This window comes from Ictidomys tridecemlineatus, chromosome 10 (assembly GCF_052094955.1).
Source record: "Ictidomys tridecemlineatus isolate mIctTri1 chromosome 10, mIctTri1.hap1, whole genome shotgun sequence".
Taxonomy (NCBI): domain Eukaryota; kingdom Metazoa; phylum Chordata; class Mammalia; order Rodentia; family Sciuridae; genus Ictidomys; species Ictidomys tridecemlineatus.
Window position 1 is genome coordinate 48,508,061 of NC_135486.1, and position 20,554 is coordinate 48,528,614.

At 40.9% G+C, this 20,554-nt stretch overlaps 1 non-coding gene across 1 annotated transcript; it reads left to right on the top strand.

Moving 5' to 3' along the window:
- Positions 1–9,840: 9,840 nt before the first annotated feature.
- Positions 9,841–9,914, top strand: Trnat-ugu (transfer RNA threonine (anticodon UGU)). The gene has a single exon. It is a non-coding gene; the product is annotated as a tRNA-Thr (tRNA).
- The last annotated feature ends 10,640 nt before the right edge of the window (positions 9,915–20,554 follow it).

Genomic DNA, 20,554 nt, shown 5'->3' on the forward strand with positions numbered 1-20,554 from the left:
CTCTCCTCCTAAAATTGATAATGATTTTCTTGCTTCATTTTAAGGGCAGAGTTGAAGTACTTATGGGAACAGATAATGAAGTGAAAGTCAAATAAATTTCTAGCCCCACCACCTCAGTCAAAAAAGAATCCCCCCGGCCCTGCCAACCCTGGAAACCAGGAGAAATAATGGGGCATCACTGTTCTATAGACTCTATTTAACTACACAATAGAGGACATTCCCATCTGCTCTGTCCAGGTTTCTCTTGCCATGTCAAGGGAGAATTCTGGCTTCCCACCAAAGCTAGGGATTAGAGTGAGATCAGAGTGAGTGTACACTAATATTTTTTAAAAGGGGAGATTTGTTTTACCATATAAATTTATTAAATTAATATAAAGCAATTTAAAAGTACATACCATACACCTCTTAATACAAGCATCAGGAACACCATATCCTGAAGTCTACTGAGACTGGGGTCTCAGATACAGGAAGAAAGTCTATATTAAAAAAAAAAAAAGTTTAACACAAGGTTTAATATTGAACGTCATTGCTGTACAGCATGCATCAGAATATCCCAAAAAAAATACCAAAACCCAACTGCTGAGCCCCTCCCCGAGAGTTGTTGATTGAGCAGAATTGGAGTGAAGCCTGATAATCTGCATTTGTAGCAAGTTCCCAGCGTGTCCCTGATGCTAGTGTTCAGGAAATCACACTTTGAAAGCCACTGGTATATATTCTGCGTGCTGTTTTATTGGTAGCTAATCTCTGTTAAAAGCAAGGTTCTAAAATGCCATTCTAGTTTATAGAGTCCCAAATCTGGCCTTCAGACTTGTTAAGAACTTTAATATAAAATAAGGCTCGTGTTTCTTGCTTTTGAGAGCAAGTAAGGAGAATTCGGAAGTCTGCACTTCCCCTTAGTCCTAGATACTGAATCAAGTAAGAGCTTTCACGTGATCATGCTTGTAAGAACTGCAGCAGCAAGAACAAGAGTAGAGGCATAAATGTTACTCCCCAAAGCCCAGGGCAGTAGTTGGTGGAGAAGGGCATCTCTTCCGTGTTTGTGTGGCCATCAACACTACTCAGGATGGCTGGCTGGGAACTGGGGGCCTTGAGAACTCTGATTTATAATTATTCCAAAGAGAAAGAAAATGAATTTGATAAAAAAATGTTAAGATGTTCTTCTTGGTTTGGACCATGAAATTTCTAGGACCATTTTATATTCTGTAAATGCCTGGCTCATAGGTCCCTGAATGCCATTATTTTAAAGGGAACGGCTGTTGGAAAAGTCCACAGCTCGGTCCTGTCATAAACCGCCCTCCTTTGCATGGATTTGTCCCGCCTGAAAAGTAATCCTCTCCCCTTGAGCATCACATTGTTTCCACTTCAGAAAGTCTCAAGGAACAAGGCAAAAACTTTACCCACCATGAGGGTGTGGGGGGCAGGATGGGGTGATGGGAAGGCAATATGTAACTGCACACACATATGGTTTCTATAATAGTGATTTAAAAAAAGAAAACTAAGTTTGAACTAGCTCTCTGATAAAAACTGCCTGATTGAGGATGACAGGCTCAGAAAACCTACCTCGGCCCTCAGGAGGGGAAGCACCTGGTGCCTCTGAAGGGAGACCTGTGCTGTGTGGGGTGATTTTTACACTCCCTCGCCAACCTCTCCCCATCACCTCTCTCCATCCATGAGCCAACTTCATATGTTTCAACTGGGTCGTGATCTGGAATCCATAAATAATATCTGGGGAAAACTTACCTCAGGAAAATAGAAGCCAGAAACTTGTGACCACAAAAATGGAGCTATCCCAGAGGCCTGGGGTATCCTCTGAAACAATATGGTGGCCATCGGAGCCTCCACAGCTGCCAGGCCACACGTCAGAACCCGACAAACCTCACAAAAACCAATTCGGAAGGATTGAGTGTACTTACGGAGTGCTCTCCTACCTCCCGTCTCCCTCAGTTACTGAGCCTGGGGAGGAAACCTAGGCTATGGGAAGAAAGTCTCCTCATGCTTGAGAGAAAGTGGTCTAAACCCTGGGCAGGCTTCTCTCCCCCGAGGCCCTGTTCATTAAGACACAAAAGCACTCCATCTCTGTACCAGTATCTTACAAGAGGCCAAGTGTTCCTGTCTTTATTTTGGGACAGGAACACTTGGCAGTAGAGGATTTTTTGGGGTGTAGGGGTTTACACAGGATTAAACTCAGAGGCACTCAATCACTGAGCCACCTCCCCAGCCCTATTTTGTATTTTATTTACAGACAAGGTCTCCCTGAGTTGCTTAACGCCTCGCTTTGGTTGAGGCTGACTTTGAACTTGTGATCCTCCTGCCTCTCAGCCTCCCAAGCCGCTAGGATTGCAGGCGAGTGCCACCACAACTGGCGGTGACTTTTTAAGTTAACAAATAATAATTGTGCGTATTTATATGGTAAAATGTGATGCTTTGATATATGCTGACAATGTGAGATGATGATTAAATCGGGCTATTTACTGAATCCATCCCATCACATCACATTGTTTTTGTGATGAAGACATTTAAAATCCACTCCAGGCGATTCTGAAATATATCTGCATTACTATTTATAATAGTTTCCATTCTGTGCAACAGATCACGAAAGCTCATTCTCCTTAACTGAAACTTGGTTCCCCTTGATCAGTATTTCCACTTCCCTTGCCTCCCCTGCCCCAGCCAGCCTCTGGGAATGACCATTCCACTCCAAATGTCAACGTTTTTAGATTCCATCTATAAGCGAGATTCTGCAGTACTGCTCTTTCTGTGCCTGAGCTTAGTGTAATATCCTCCACGTTCATCCAGGTTAATGCAAATGACAGGGTGCCTTGTCTAACCCTGACCCTCTTTCAAATTTCCCACCCTGCCTTCTGCCCACCACTGACCCAGACATTCCTTTCCCCGCTGCCTAGAATGTTCGTTCCTCTAGATCAACACACAACAAGCATCTTCCTATCAAGCCTGTTGATTACCCTTCCATAAAGGCAGCCCTACAGGCCCTCCCACCCCATCACCTGTTCCCTGCCTTCCTAGCACTTATCCCCATACAAGAAGTCCCAGGAAGGCAGGAAGTTCCTGAGTATTGTTGACCACTGTCCCCCAAGTATTGGCGTAAGTGTTTGACAAATGTTTGCTGAAAGAGTCAATGAATCCTGAGGTGATTTCCAATTTGTGGGCACTGACCCAGTTTCTCTTGAAAAATTTAAAGATTTGGCAACATTGAGCCATTCTCATTCCCATGGAGTCATAACCGCACAGAGGTTTAAAGGAGAAGCTCCCTTGTTTATAAGGTAATAAAGATACAGCAGTGTATCACTCAATGATGGGGATACATTCTGCCCACGTGTGGTCAGTAGGCAGTTTTGTTGTTGTGCAATCCTTGTAGTGTGTACTTACACAAACTTAGATGATAGAGCCCACCGCACACCCAAGCTCTGTGGTATAACCTATTGCTCCTATACTACCCGCCTGTACGGCATGCTGCTGTATGAAATACTGTAGGTGATTCTAACACAGTGATAAGTATTTTTGTATCTAAACATAGAAAAGGTACAGTAAAAGAACTGGGTGACAGGAGTTTTTCAGATCCCTTGTCATCTTATAGGACTGCCATTGCCTATGCCCTCCCTCAATGACCAAAACATCTTTACATAGTACCGGACGACAGTTTGGTTTAATTCAGGATCCACCCACCCAACTTTGGTCATTTTCAGGCTATCATTTGTTTGCTACCTTTATGTGTTTGTCTGGTTCATCTCTACCCTAACCATACCACCCCGGGGCAATGCCCGGCACAGGTGTCTCGACAAGTGAGCCTCCTGGTGTCAGCCAGCCCTAAGAGAAAACAAAAGAAGTAAAAAGAGATGCAACTCAAACCAACAGATACCTAGCAGTATCATGTTAGTGCTGCAGGATGCTTTGGTTGAATTAAAAAATGGTGAAAACTGCCTCCAAGCCAAGACTCCTTCAAATATGTTTCTTGTGATCCTTGCCATCACCTTGCCTTGTGGCCATCACCCAAGGGTCAAAAAGGAATAGAAGTGGCAGGAAAGAATGCAGAGTGCAGGTGCCCCTGAAATGCAAGAGCTGAGGTCTCTCGTGACTTTTCCCACGTGCATTCTCAGCAGGACATGCTCAGAACCTAGGCCAAAAATCCTGTCTAACTGAGACAGTCAGGGTGCATATATCATGGGACATAACCAACCTAGCACAAGTTGAATGTGTTAAACAAACTCTTTCAGCAATTTCCTTTGTCACCTCTTTTTCAGTTCATGAATTCTTCTCCAGACTGCATTTTGAGGAATGCTGTTCATGTCACTCTACCTCCCTCTCTGTGACCCTTTCTTCTGTCCCTGGAGAAATGAGGGCTTTTGCCACTGAACCTCGAGTCTGTTTGCCTTTGCCTCCAGGTTAACATTCTTCCCAGTGGCAGTGGCTCATCTGGCTGACTTGGATTGAATTTCCCATCTCTGGTCACCCCGGACAACCCAGCTAGGTCCTCTTGGCCTCTTCCCAGCTCAAGCAGGGTGTTCTGCTTCCCCATCTCTCTGATTCCACATTTCCCCCCTTTGTAATAAATCCTAAATGCCTCCTTCTTATTCCTATGAGGCCTCCATCCTTCCATACACCCCGCCTCCCTCCCTCCAATACTCACTCCAGCAGCAACATTCCACTTATAATAAAAAGATTCAGATTCTTTATCAGATTTTTAACAGGGCTTCATTAATAGGATTTCAGTATCTCCTAAACCTGACTAATTGAACCAAGGATCTATGGAGATTCTTGGGTACCTTTCTTTCATCGTATTCATTTTTTTTCCTTAATTAATTTTTTTGGGGGAAAAGGCTTACTATAAGTGTGAAGGACTCTTGGTGGACCTCAGTTATCCATATGATTCCTCTACCCGCAATCACGAGAACTCCAGGGTGGTCTTTGCTCATTAGCAATCCTATGGTCCAGGATAGGATTGCTATCCTCCAGAGTAACTCATTTTTGTCTCCTGGCTGACCTTTGCCACTCCTAATCTCACTTGCACCTGTGATAACTAGAACTAATCAACTGGATTTCTGTCCCTTCATTTGATCATTTCCATGCATCTGTTTTCTGTTTGCGGGTAGTTAGTGAGTTATTGGTTGTTGAGTGAAAGAGTTTTGTTTCCATTCATAGTATTTCAGAAAATTGTTGGAAAGTTAAATTCCGTTCTTCTCCAGGGTTCTTTCTCTAATGTTTCCTCTGAGCATGACCGAAAAAATACAAAGTGGTGGCTAAGAAAACAAGGTCCAGTGGCTGAATGGTGAGGGGAGCTACTTCAGAATTATACCCCTGCTAATCTCCTTCTCTCTGCTAAGCCAAACTGTGGGGACACTTCTGCCCATCACACCCCTTCCTCAGCTCCATCCTAATTCCCCCAGCAGTTGGATGCCTCCTTGACTTTCCTGAGCATGTCCTTCCCTCTTGTGATCTTGACTCTAGAAATTTAAAGTCCCTTTCTTTTAGTGCTGCCACCACAATCTTCCCCTCTCAGTCACAGAGATATACACAGAGGGCACAGATTTCAGACATAGGCACACATGCCGGTGCACACACACGCAGAAATTTTTTGCTCTCTAAATGTTGCCACTCTTACAGATTTATTCTTTGAAAAGTAAAGTTTTCCCTCCTGGGATAAACCTGGAGGGAGTTAATGGAGAAAGAAAGCCCTGCATATTCAAGCAGCCCACCCAGACCCCAGGAATCTGGCAAAGGAGGAAGGGAATAATGGAAGGAGGAGCAAACATAAATCTCAAAAAGATCAGAGGACTGCAAATACCAACAGTCTCTGAAGGGACCTGAGGCTTTAGAACCACTGCAAAGATTCCGGTGCACCAGAAGATTTATAACAGCATCTGGTCCATCTGCAGGTGGATTAGATGAGGAAAGAAACCTTCCATTCCCAGAAGCAGAAAATACAGAGCAGTGAATCTCAAGGTGAGGACAAAAGCTTAGTAAATTACCTGGGGAACTTGTATAAACTAGGCATGCCCATGCCTGAGATTCTAAAAGGCATTTCAGAGTCCCTTGGGTCAGCTTGCATAGCTTAAAAGCTCCCAGTGACTCCATTAAGTCACCACCACAGAGTCTTCCTGATGCAGATTTTAATTCCCCAACCTGGCTGATACACACAAGTTCATGAAGGACAGAAGCTGGCTTGGAAATGTGTCCTATCAGGTTTATAGGCAACTCCAGCTCCCTGGGTAAGGAAACCTTGAGGAAGGAGAGTCCAAGGATCTCTGTAGACATCTGGGAAAGGGTCAGGGCAATATTTTAGCATGTGCTGAAGAGTTCTAAATCTTCTTGCTACTTATAATGGTAGCCTCTAAGTCAAAAAAGTAACCGCCATCTTAGATAGCATTGCTGAAGAGTGTGGTATGTGACCCAAAAAAATCCCAGTCTCAAGCTCTACCTCTAGAAAAGCTTGAAAGTGCTGGCTTCTTAGATTCCACAATCCAAGGAGTCCAAAAGGTGTGAGTTTGCAAGAAGATAAAAAGATGGAATGGGAGATGGATGATAGGGAAGGGAAGGGGAGAAAAGTTCTGTGCTTGCCCTACAGAGATGTAACCCCCAAACTCCCCTGAGAGCTGTGTGCATGAATGAGCCACCACCGTAGGCCTTGAACTTAAGGGATGATTTGTAGTTACAATACAAATTTAATTTCAGGTAACATTTCTATTTAGTATTCAAAGACATTTCCAACTCAGGGGCCAAAAAAGAGGCAAATAAAGGAAGAAACACAACCAAAGAGAATCAATCCTTGTGAATACCAAAAAGAAACAGTCCCTCTTTCCCTTTCTTCCACTCACACATGGATCAACAAAATTTGCTACTAAGTCAGACTCCATGAACATGGTTGTCTACGGTCTGAATGTGGAAGGGGCCTTGGGTGGATGTGAGGGAATGGGGCTTGGATGTGAGGACATCCCTCTCCATCCTCTTTACTGACAGACCCACTGTCCCAGTTGCTGGAAGTACATGATAAGAAAGCCTTCGACTGCTAACCTTTAGGGAAAGCTTCCACTGCAGAGAGCCACCTCACCCTAGCACTCACCCACATGGCCCACATCCACAGACTGACCCACACAGGGGCAAAAATGCCTGATCATCTCAGCACAACTCAGGACAACCCTGGTGGTCCCCACCTTCTAGTATTCATGTTCCTCTCCTTGAGTATGTGTTGGAGCTAGGGACTTGTTTCTCAGAATATGGCCAAAGCGATGGGATGTCATTTCCATAAGTAACTCACCAAAGACAGACCTCCCTCTTGCCCACTGTCTGTCATCCGCTCCCTCTGTTGTGAGAGGCTCTCTGGAGAGACCCGTGACCATTTGAAAATTGTTTTATTTACTGTTTTCTTCACTGCTCTTAACATTACATGAATTATGGTACTCATTTGTTAATTTTTTTTAGTTTTATCTATATTTTTCTTTTTTTATTAGTTGCTCAAAACATTAAAATGATCTTGACATATCATATATCATACATTTGATTCAAATGGGGTATGAATTCTTATTTTTCCCACGTGTACAGATTGCAGGATCCCATTGGTTATACAGTCACGTATATTTTTCATTATATATAAGCTACTTGAGGGTAAGGATTTTGCCTGTCCATTGTAAGGCATCCAGGGCCTAGTAAAACCCCCACCCATGGTAAGCACTCAATGAGTGAATGAGTGAGTCAAGGAATGAGTGAATGAATGAGTGAACCAGTTCAGTGTTGTTCTCCAGACTCTTATAACCTCTTCCATTTTGCCAGCACAGAAGATCTACAGGAGTGGGGAAAAGGATTCCCCCAGGTAGTAAGTGTTTGGCCAGCAGGAGGGCAGGAGATGTTTAAATGCAAGGCATTTCTATCATTTTTTTCCTCACAACAAAGCTATGAAGTTATACTACTATGACCTCCCCTTCACAGATGAGCAAATTGAAGAACACAACCAGAGAGTCATTGAGTCAGAATTTGAACTCAGATCTGACTCCAAAGCTTGGGTTCTTTTAGAGACATCCCACTCCTACCTGGAACCACTTGTGGCACAAAGTTGCTACTCAATAGGTATTTGTTGAATAAAACCTGTGCTAGGTGCTCAGACTATAAAAAACTATCATAATGCTTAGGGAATAGTGGGGCCCCCATCACATGGAACACAGCAGAAATGATGATCATAAAAAGAATTTATTGAGGGCTTGGGCTATGGTAGAGCGCTCACCTAGCACGTGTGAGGCCCTGGGTTTGATCCTCAGAACCACATAAAAATATACAAATAAAACAAAGATATATTAAAAAAAAGAATTTATTGAACATTTGCTATGTGTAGGATGTTCTTCTAAGCACTACATGAATTCATGTATTTAATCCTTCCAACAAACTTATTATCTTCATTCTACAGATGAAGAAACAGAGGCCCAGAGAGACTAAGTAACTTATTAAAGATCCCAAAGCTAATGAGTGGCAGAACCCAAGCAGTCTGGCTTCAGAGCCTCTGCACCAACCAGTGCACACTGTACCAACATTATATGATAGATAACAAATATAATAGAATACATGTGTACCTGAATGTCAAAAATCCCTAATGGCATTGAACAGCATTAACTGAAAGAGGAGTGAATGACCCTGTTCAAAGTACAGCACCATCAAAGACATTCTAAATCCAAGCCTCACATGTCCCCAGTGAGAGCATCCACAAGCCCTTGTCATCCCAGGCACCGCCAGGCCCTAGTCATGCCTAAGGACCTGTCTCTGCCCTTATCTGATCCACCTGTTCCTCTAGCTTTATATTGAGACCTTACCACCCAAGAAACTGGCAAGTAAGACCACATGCCTCCTTGACCCTATCCACAGCCTCACCAACAGAGGTCATGTCTACCCAGAGCCAGCATACTGTGAAGATGACTACATACAGTCATATGCCAGATAATGACATTTTGGTCAATAGCAATGGTCCTTTACATAAGGTTATATCACCTTGTGATGTTGTAACTAGCTTAGTTTGTATAAGTACACTCTGATGTTCACACTATCACTAAATCAGCTAACAATGCATTTCTCAAAACATATCCCTGCTATTAAGTGACACCTGGCTATATTGATATTATGATGAAGCCAGACCAGGGCATCTTAATCTCAAGGAGCAGAGATCATCTCTCTAGGCAGAAAGTTTCTGGAGAATCCTCTCACTTTAGCAGCATCTGCCTAGAGTTCCATATGGAAGGATACAAGCTCTGTTCATTAGTGTAGGAATTTGGTTTCAGATGATGCTAAACTGTGTCTGAAGAGGCATGCCCCTTCAAAAGGGCCTTCTTTTTTGTTTGTCTGTTTGATTGTTTGTGGGATTTCTTTGTGTGTGGGGTGGGGTGCAGGGATTGAACTCAGGAGCACTCAACCACTGAGCCACATTCCCAGCCCTATTTTTTGTATTTAATTTAGAGACAGGATCTCACCAAGTTGCTTAGCACCTGGCTTTTGCTCAGGCTGGCTTTGAGCTTGCAATCCTCCTGCCTCAGTCTCCTGAGCCACTGGGATGACAAGTGTGCACCTCCATGCCTGGCAGAAAGACCTTCTTAAATTCTTTTCTGTATAAGTGAAGATTTGATCATGAACTTTATCACACATCTCCAAGCTTTAGGTATGAAGGGGAGCCATCAGTCCTAGGAAATGAGCTGTGAGAATTAACTCCAGAGTGATAATTTAAAACTTCCAGAAAAGGAGAAGGAAGCAGAACACATTAAGCAGATTTTGGTCACACATTTCACCCCTCAACCAGCAGTCAGATCAGTCAAATAAATAGTATATCCACTCAAGAGTCACCTGCAAAAAGATTGGGGATATAGCTCAGTCGGTAGAGTGCTTGCCTTGTGTGCATGAGGCCCTGGGTTCAATCCCCAGCACCACAAAAAAAAAAAAAAAGACCTGTAAGAAAAGAGTGGTAACCAGATATTTCCTTATGAACTAGAGAAAGAGGAAGATCAAAAGGGCCTTTTGTCCTTTTTCAGGCAAGGAGACAGGGGTTATCTAGATTTATTTTGTGAAAATCAGCTTAAAAAGGAGAATGTTCACTGATGCTCCCCATCCCCCATGAAACGACTTTAATTCTGGCTGCAGGAGAGTATTCAGGGGCATTGTGGAATAAAACTAACACCTCCAAAGAGCCTCAGGGAGCCAGCGCTGCATACAGAGTACAGGAGCAGCGTGACCAGCATATGATATGGACATTCGTCCAGTGCACTAAGATAACAACCTTGCTTTCCACAGTTTCTTTGTTTCCATAATCTCTAAAATCAAATCCAATTCAAATGTGAGGTATTGAAGGAGAGAGCTCTTTAATGAGCATGGAAAATGAGTGGCAAAGCTCAATCTTTTTTTTTTCTAAAAGCATAAAAGAGAAGTACATAATTAGAAGGATGCATAATTGAAGGTTAATTGAGGAGATAGGAGGACTTTCAATGTGGTATGTCACTTGGGGAGTCTCTGTGACAGTGAAGGTCCAATGAGAAAGAGGCCTATGACTAGAAAAATTATTTCCATCAGCAACACGGAGGAAAAAGGACTAAAGCCACTGTCACAGGCTGGCTGTGTGAAAGCCAGAGCTCTATATCTGCCTGATGAGATGGGTAACATCATCTTCCTCATCTTTTATCCTGAGGAAGTTAGAATTCACACAGGTTTTCCGTACTTCCCAAGCTGACTCAGCCAGGACCCACATCTTCTGACTCCCTACTCTGTTCTCTGCACTGTCACTCAGAAAAGTGGAGCGTGGTCTTTACAGATCTTTCCCCACCTCACAGAGAAGGTACCCACTGGGTGGGCCAGAGGGAGGCAAAGCCAAGGAGGTGCCTTGCTTAGAGTCTGCACTCCTTCCTCCCCACAGCACATCCATGATGTGGAGGGAATTTCAATTTCAATACACACAGTGAACCCATCACACACACACACACACACACACACACACACACACACACACACACACACTACAAAGAGATGAGGAAATTGTTCCCAGTCCTGGCTGACATCTTGTCCTGTGGTTTTCTGATCTCTCCCTTCAAAATTCACAGTCCCAGCAGATGGAACCAAAGTTATACACACACACACACACACACACACACACACACACGCACACACGCTCCCTAGCTCTCAGCCAAACTGCCTTCCATTCCCCCTGGTGAGTTCTTTCAATGGCCCAGGTTCCATACCTAGATCACAAATGAATTGAGGCAGAGGAGGTACCGCTCACTTTCTCCACCATCAACCACTGAGAACCAGCCCTTCATAGGGCAGAGACAACATATGCCACAGTGGCTCAGCACAGAATTTAGGGTCAGACTGTGTTGGATTCATATCTCAGTTCAGCCTTTCTTCAGGCAATCACAACTGCTCCAAAATGCACATTCACACAGTCACCTCCAGGGAAAATATTCACAGATAACACCCAATGAATGACACCCCCTAGGGTTGTAGCATGCCATGGCCCCAAGCCAGTAACCAGACTAATCAGCAGTGAACTAGTAGTGTTACTTGAGAAAAAGCTGATCTCCACTTTCTTTTATTTATGAAGTGTTTGCATTAATATCTACAGTTCTAACTTACTCTAAGGACTAAATTAGATAATATATGTAAAGTGCTCAGCACAGAACCTGACATATTAGAAACATAATTTCTAACAATTATTATTATCTTTCAAGTCTCCAAATATGGGGTAATATCCACACAGGACTGTTAGAGGTAACTGCTCCATGAAAGGAGGTCTACATCCCAGAATTTTCCTCATTCCTATCTGTAAACCTTACTTGATTTTCCAGACAACCTGAAATCTAGGTAACCTAAGTTCTTCATAGAAAGGGGTGAATTTGAGGGGAAATAAAGACAGAGAAGTTTTTATTAGAATGATATAGAGCAAAGAGCCCATATCTCCACACCATACCACCCTTAACCCATCCATGTGGGCTTAGACATATATCACCTCATTCTTAAAATAATGGGACATCAGACCCTCACTTATACTAACCAGGGCAAGGGATTTGTGTATGGAATTAGAAAAAATAAAATTTGGATACAAATACTTTTGTTATGCTGTGCACATGGTACAGTTTGTCATATATTTGCACGCTAGCCCTTGTCAACTGTGGTTCCAGGAGAGAGTTTGGGCCTAACTCTCGAAGAGAGACATCTTCATACACATGTGCATACACATTACACATAATTACCTCTCTTCCATGCATAGTGCTATCTATGTACTATCCCTAAGAGAAATGAAAAACCAATCACTCCTTTTCTATGCTCTGTGGCTCAGATGAGGAGCCCATGGGGTACACAGACAGATTTCATTACTTTTAGTTTAAAAATGAGAAAACACATAGTATAGAGAAGCAAATTAACCAGGATGACAAGACAAGGTCAAACGTTGAACTTGTAGACTCCAACCCAGGTATTCTTTTGTCACAAACAGGTGAGTCTAAAAAGTGGCTACTTCTAACACCTGTATCCTTAATCACACTAGCAGGATCATCTCCTCAGAGACTTTTAAGGAAGAAGGAATTTAAAGTTTATCTGCCGCAATACTTTCATTTTACAGATGAGAAAACTCATTTTATCAGGTACCATTATAATGTCCACTTCTGTCTAATGAGGTTGTTTCCACATCCCAGTTAATAGTCCATATTAATATAACTTTGCTAATGTAGACTCAATGGATTGTGTTCAATTTAAAAGGTGCAGAGGAAAGAGATGAGTTCACAAATCCCGTTCCTTTAGAGACATATTTTAGTCCTATGCCCTGACTGGCCACAAACTTAGGAGCTGAGGAAAGTCACTTTGTTCTGAAGTTTTATATAATGAAATTAGATTATTAGAGAATTTTTGTTCCATTAAGTTCTCTTCCGACTCTAAAATCCCTTATCTGGGAAAGTACTTTGAGAGGTCAGGTACTTCAGCCACTGTCCACCTCTCTTAGAACTATTGTTTGCTAAAACCAATTCTAGTCCCAATTCATCCTTCTGCGTGTCTATCATTCTGAAGATGACTTTAGTGAAGACACTTATTTAACTTCTGATTAGTGTCTAAGAAAATTTACCTCGAAATGGTGAGATCAGATCTTTGGACAGGAAGATGAGAGTTTCCCTTTCTCCAGACTTATCCTAGAAAGATTTCAAAAGCTTTGGACTGAAAGTGTAGTATTTACATTCCCATGTCCACACTTGCATGATCATGACCCTCTTCCTTAGACTCCCAAGATTTACTGTTCTAACCTAAGATAGCCCTCGCTTCTGAGCCTCCCTGTTCCACGGAAAAGATGCTGGATGCAAGGCATTCCCAGGGGCTCAGTCTATGGGGCTGAAGTCTTTCCAATGGCCGAAATCCTCTACAAGAGAAAAAAATTCATTGTCCAAAAGGGGAAATCAAAAGCAAGAATTAAAAGGCAAGATATGGAGTCAAGCAGATATAAGAGGAGCTAAGAAGATGACTGCAGTAATAGGTTGGGCAAGACAAAAAATCATGGATTTTTACAAATGCAGAACTTCATCACAACTGAGGATCTTTGATCATTTTTATTTAAGGAAATACAAAATAATTTTAAAAACAACCACAGAACAAACCATTTTTTCATATGTGACTCTCTAAATGGTAAAATGAAAACAGAATAAAAGATGAAGTACCTTTACAGGTACTTCATCCACACCTGCACGTGGGCATGCTTAGTCACGAGGTCATTCTCAGGAATTTAGGGTCTAATCTTTTCATTCCTTTCACAACACAATTTTTCTATACAATTTCATATATCTAGATCAAGTTCATTTAAGAGAGCTTGAAATGCAAAGATAATCTGTAATAACTAATTATAGTTTCTGAATTTTTAACTACTTATGATGCCTCATAGGAATTTTTTCACCTAGGTTATCTTTTCTTATTTAAAGTATAGTAGTTTTCATTATGCAAATGTATTGGTAATAAGCATATTTATCCTATTAATGATAAGGCATTTTTAATCAGAGATTCACTCACAAATGCTTAGGTGCTATGGAAACTTATTCCTATACTATTTCTTTTAACACTTCTTTGGATCCCAGTGTCTGCCACTCAGGATCAAATGAGTAAGACTTTAGTACCTCATTTTCAGCCTTCCTGTAGCAGGAAAAAGATGTAGTTCACGGGGAATCTGGTTTTAATTGGAAACTAAATGTACGTAATCTTATTAGCCTTTTGACATTTCCTAAAAATAAGAAATGGACTCATTTTAAGATGGCGCCCCTGAAATTTTGGAGGTCAACGTCATTACTGTCAGAGCAGATAAGGGACAGAGAGGCACCAGGTTCAGAACTTTAAAGAAGGTAATCTGCTCTTGTCCTTGACCACCAGAAGGCCTCCTTTCAAAGGCAAATAGTCACCCAGGCTGAACTCATCCAGGAACTACTTTCAAGTCATGGAGGACTACTTCCACCTGGGTTTTACATAGCAAAACGGAGTCCCAGCACAAACAAGAATGAATCCAGTGCTGGGGAGAGGGAAGAAAGAGGGGAGTCAAATTCCACATTTGGGGTACTTGAGTACTCAAGCCATGTGGAATCAGTACCAGAAATCTGGGCATGACCAGCTGATTATAGTCATGAGTTCAAAAGGCAGGACCTTGATCTTCAGAAGATGCTCAACAGAGCACAAGGACATCTACCCACCTGCCTCATCAGCAACTAGTGGAAATGAGGGACAGGAAACACTCCAATGGCCCAACTCACATCAAACAAAATGATTGCACCTCTTTCAGAGCTTTTAGAGAAGAACTATGAGAACCTTTAAATCATGTGCCCATTCCCCCCATTGGGGAGCTGTAGTGGAAGCACTGTGCTGAAATATTGATGCTGCTTTCAGGTTCTGCAAGGAAGAATTCTGTGATCAGTTACCAAAGTCTGCCATTGACACTGAAGTGGAAATAGAGTGGTGCCATTTGTATGTGAATTATGTATTAAAATAACTATTAAAATTAAAATATTATCTCTATTAGATGATTTCTGAAAGATGTTTGAGAACTTGCATATACCTTTTACTTAAGTTTCTTACTGATCACCCACTTAACTGTCTGCAATAAAATACACATTATTGAAATTATTTTAAAATATTTGGTAACTATAAGACAAAGTTTTAAATTTTTATAGATTGAATTGAATTATAATTATTAACTTATAATTTATCAAAATAACATGACTATATCAAATTTTTTAAAATAATTATTAATTATAAATGTGACTTTAGAAAAAGAAACTATATCTCCTAATGAGATGAAGAGAATCAGGCTGTTTTCTTTCATTCCAGCTCATCTATCTTGATAAAAATTACTTATCGCTAGAATAAGGCAGAGTTTAGGTTGTGAAAGACTTTGACATGGACAGAAGAGCATATTAGGTATCCTTTCAAAGAAAAGCTGAGTGTTGCCTTGAAGGACTCTCCTATCCCCTATGCAAAAGGTTATAAGATTCTATAAGGGTATGTGCTTTTGATTGTCTTTGACAGTTAATTTTATAATTCTGTTAAATCGTGGCAAATTAAAATTCAATTATTTTTTATATTTTATAAAAATATAAACTAATTTTGTCTAATAGATAAACAACTGATTTTTGCTTTTTAAAAAACATGATTCTACACATTAGATTTCATTGCCCTGTAGGCAATTATAATAACCTGTTTTACATCTATTAGAAAATTCACATCAGCATTCATGATTGTCTTTATATGTGTATACATGAGCCAGGACTTCTCCTTTTGAATATAATCCTGTAATAATCAATTGTATTTTCACCTTTCATTTTTATAGACAAAATCCCTAAGAAACTATCCACATATGTATGTTAAAGGAGTTTATTTATAGTAACCGCATTCTATCTTTGAACGTCTGAGTTATAGGTCAAATCATATAAAAATCTATTATCAAAGAATATTTGTAATTATTTTAGAGCTGAAATTTTAATTTTGCCCTTCTTCAGTTTTAGGGTCATTTGTTTTCTCAAAATTATGTCTTTTAAACCTCTCTGAACCTCTGGAGATGTTTATATGGTGAGACAGTGTACCACAGTAACACTCAGAATAGGTGAGAAGTCTTCATTCATTTTGTAAAGTGGAAAGGTTGCTGTGAAAAATAGGAGATTGGAGAGAAGACCATGGCTTATACTAAGAGCATTTTGGAAAGAATGTTTATAAATTGAAGAGGTAGATAATGATAATAAAAATACCCTAGAGCTGGGCATGGAAGTGCATGCCTGTAATTCCAGTAACTCAGAAAGCTAAGGCAGGAGTATGACAAATTCAAGGTCAGCCTGGGTAACTTAGCAAAACTTTGTCTTGAAATAAAATAAAAATGGCAAGGGATGCCTCCTAGTGGTACAGCACTTGTGAGGCCCTGGGTTCAATTCCCAGTATCATTTTGAAATAATATCTTGGAAAGTCTTTGTGAACGACCATGAACATGTATGTCCAGTGTGAAAACCCACTCCCAAACTCTTAAAGGAGAATACTACCCCATGCAGAAGCAGTTAATTCAATAGAATCAGCATAAGAGTCCCCACACTTTGACTTTGATTGCTTCCCAGTTCCCAAAGCTTGACTCCTTTCTGACTCCTACTTCTAGAACTGCCTTGCTGGACTCCCGGTTTCTCCCAGCAACCTCCATACAAACTTTGGGTGCTTTGCCTCTGGCATATGGACTGACTTGGACTTTGATTCATTGATTCTCTGAGGTCACCCTGACTCTCTTGCTTGGCATTCTGCAAAACCTCCCATTATCCCAGAGAGTGTTTACAAAATGCTTTTTAAGCTTTGCCCTCCAAAGCTTTTAGGAGTAAAACCATGGAAGAAATAGAGGTCATAGCTCAAAACGCTCCACAAAGAGAGCAAATTTATTAAGTCTCTTGCTTTAGCTTAAACTTTCATTTGAACTTTAAATTCATAGTTTATCAACATTCATCTTAGCGCTTTACAATAGGTAGGGTTGCTTGCCACTGAATAAAATTGATCCTGGAAGAAGACGTGTCAGAATTATTTTGTGACTTAGACTGCTCCCTTGCCATTTCACCAGGAAGTTCTGTTTAAGAGGTATATCATGAAATCACTTAAAATGATGACATGATGTTCACTGAGCCATCCTTAGCAGAGAGCTGGCTCTGGAAGAATAAAGCACAAGTTGAGTGAATTTTGAAGTGGAGAAGAAGATGGATAAGAGAGTTGAGAACATGCAATCCTGCCCACTCCAAATGGACATTGTAATGGACTCCTGGAGAGACAGTGGGACACCCTGGAACAGTGGATGCTTTATGACAAAAGGCACTAAAAATATGTAGAGAGAGAAAAAAAGAAGGGTGCAAAGGAGGCTCACCAAGGGCAAAATTAGATTATTCACAACTGACCAGTCGTCCTCCAGATTAACCACTCACATATCATACAGGGAGGAGCCAGAGCTTATGCTTTAATTGACACTTGAAAGCAGCATAACCCAAAATCCAGCTCTCTGTTGAAATGACAGACTCACTCAGTCCTCAGCCAGCAAAGATCTGGGGCAGGAGAGCTCTTTAGGAGGTGACGAGAGGAGCACTGAATCTTGCTCACCAGGAAGGACAATGTCAATCACTCCTTTTTATCCCAGGCAGAGTTAGAATCAAATGTTTGCTGTGTTCATGGTTTCAGAGGGAGAAATAAAAACGGCTTGTTATTTTCATTCTTCATTTGCACAGTGGGCAAGAAGTGACACAGCCCAAAAGAGGATGGGCCTGGAGACATGATCTGCTGTGTCCTCACAGCTCCAACAGAGAAGACAGACATGCCCCCAAAGGTGTCACCTACTGTGGACACCAAGTCCGTGGTCTGTTTTTTCAGCCTCTTTTCTAAAGCCACTAAATCATGGGCCATCTAAACAATAATATTCTAAGATGGAACGATCACCTGTCAAACAAATTTTTGATTCAGAAAGTATGTCAGGGCAAGAGGGTAGCAGCCACCTGCCTGTGGCCCCAAGAAGTCTATATTTTAATGCTTGTGAGATGGCCAATAGCCATGTTCATTAAATATGTACATAGTACATATAAAGATAAACCCATATTATATGCACCCTCTTTTTCTCTTCATCTACTTGCTTCAAGCATCTTGGTAGACACTAGGAGAAACCCAAAGAAGCAAAAGGTGTGGGCCCTGCCTTTTAACCATTCTCCAACTAGTTAGGCAAATGGGATTAACTCAGTGGTGACTATTATTGAGCAATAAAGATGTTCCAGCCTTAGTTTCATGGGAAAAGAGACAGTGAGCCAAGCCAGAAAGGTAAACAGTGTTTGGATGGCTCTGAGACACAAGACATACCTTTCAAAGTCTGAGCACAGAGGGTGAAAAATAAATGACCACACTAAGAGGGACAGAAATACGGAAGGGAAGGAAAGGGGTGACCATTAAAGATGGAGCCTGACTGGCAAGGACAGCTGTGTCAGGATCAGTGGAAAATAAGCCAGGTTAAAATAAAGAAGGTGGTTCGACAAGATAATATAAGAGGATATAATTTATTATTTTCTTTTTCTTAAGCTTTTTTTTTTTTTTTGGTACTGGGGATTAAACTCAGGGGCACTCAACCACTGAGCCACAACCCCAGCCCTATTTTGCATTTTATTTAGAGACAGGGTCTCACTGAGTTGCTTAGCACCTTGCTGTTGCTGAGGTTGGCTTTGAACTCGTGATCCTCTTGTCTCAGCCTCCCAAACCGCTGGGATTACAGGTGTGCACAACTACGCCTGGCTAAGCCCTTCTTTTTTAAGGCATGGGATATGATGCTTTGATATACATAGCAACTAAGGTCAAGTAAATTAACATATCCATCATCTCACCTAGTCCCCTTCCTTGGGCGGCAAAGAAGGGGTTTAGTTCAATCTACTCTCTGGGCCAATTTCCCATAAATGATATAATATTATTGACTATAGCCCTAATGCTATATGTTGGATCTCTGTCCTTAGTCAGCCCATATAATTGTGTCTTCATATCCCTTGATCTATATTGCCCCATTTCCCCCACCCCTGATAACCACCTTTCTGTTCTGTTTCTATATACTTGATCTTTCTTTTTCTAGATTCCACATGTAAATGAGATCATGCAATTTGTTTCTCTGACTCATTTCACTTAATGTCCTCTAGGTCCACTCGGGTTGTAAATGGCAGGTTTCCTTTTTTATATTTATATTTCACACAACTTCTTTTCCGTTCACCCATAACAGACACTTAGGTTGCTTCTAAATCTTGGCTCCTATGAATAGTGCTTCAATGAGAATGGATGTACAAATGTTTTTTGTGTGTTCTTGATCTTCATTGTTTTGAATATACTCAGATAGTTCTGGCTTTAATTTTTTGAGGAATCTCCATACTGTTTTCCACAATGGCTTTATCAATTTACATTTCCACCAACAATGTGTATACTTGTTCTCTTATCTATTCCAACAGGTATAAGGTAACATCTTCTCATGGTTTTGATTTTCACTTCCCTAATATTAGGCACCTTTTCATATACCCCATTAATATGTACACAGTTTAGTTATTGTGAATTGTGCTGCTATAAACATTGATGTGTCTGTGTCCCTGTAGTAGGCTGTTTTTAAGTCTTTTGGGTATAGTTCGAGAAGAGGAATACCTGTGTCAAATGGTGGTTCTATTCCCAGATTTCCAAGGAATCTCCATATGGCTTTCCAGATTGGCTGCACAATTTGCAGTCCCACCAGCAATGTATGAGTGTACCTTTTTCCCCCACATCCTCACCAACACTTATTGTTGTCTTCATAATAGCTGCCATTCTGACAGAAGTGAGATGATATCATAGAGTAGTTTTGATTTGCATTTCTCTGATTGCTAGAGATGATGAACATTTTTTCATATATATATTGATTGATTGTATATCCTCTTCTGAGAAGTGTCTGTTTAGTCATTGTAGTGCTGGCTTGGTTACCATGAACCCTTTTAGTTTATTCTTGTCATGGAAAGTTTTTATTTCCCCTTCAAATTTGAAACTGAGCTTTGCTGGGTATAGTAAATTTGGCTGACAGTTGTTTTCTTTTAAAGTTTGTAATAGCTCATTCCAGGCCCTTCTTGATTTTAGGATCTGAATTGAGAAATCAGATATGTGCCTAATTGGTTTGCCTTTAAGTGTGATCTGATATTTCTCTCTGGCAGCTTGTAATATTCTTTTCTTATTTTCTATGTTAGGCATTTTGATTGTGGGATGTCTTGGAGAGTTTCTCAATTGAATATCTGGGGGTCCTGAATGCCTCCTTGTATATAAATGTCTGTCTCATCTTTGAAATGGGAAAAAATTTCGCTAAGTTATTGAAAATGTTCTTAATGTCTGTAGTTTGTATGTTCATGCTCTCTTCTATCCCAGTGATTCATCTTTTGATATTGTCCAAGAGTTCTTAAATATTCTGATCTTGATCTATATATTTTCCCTTTATTGCATTCTGTGTATTTAGTTTATATATACCCTGTATTCAAGGTCTGAAGTTTGTTTTCAGGAGCTGGAGTTATATTTTCTATGTAAT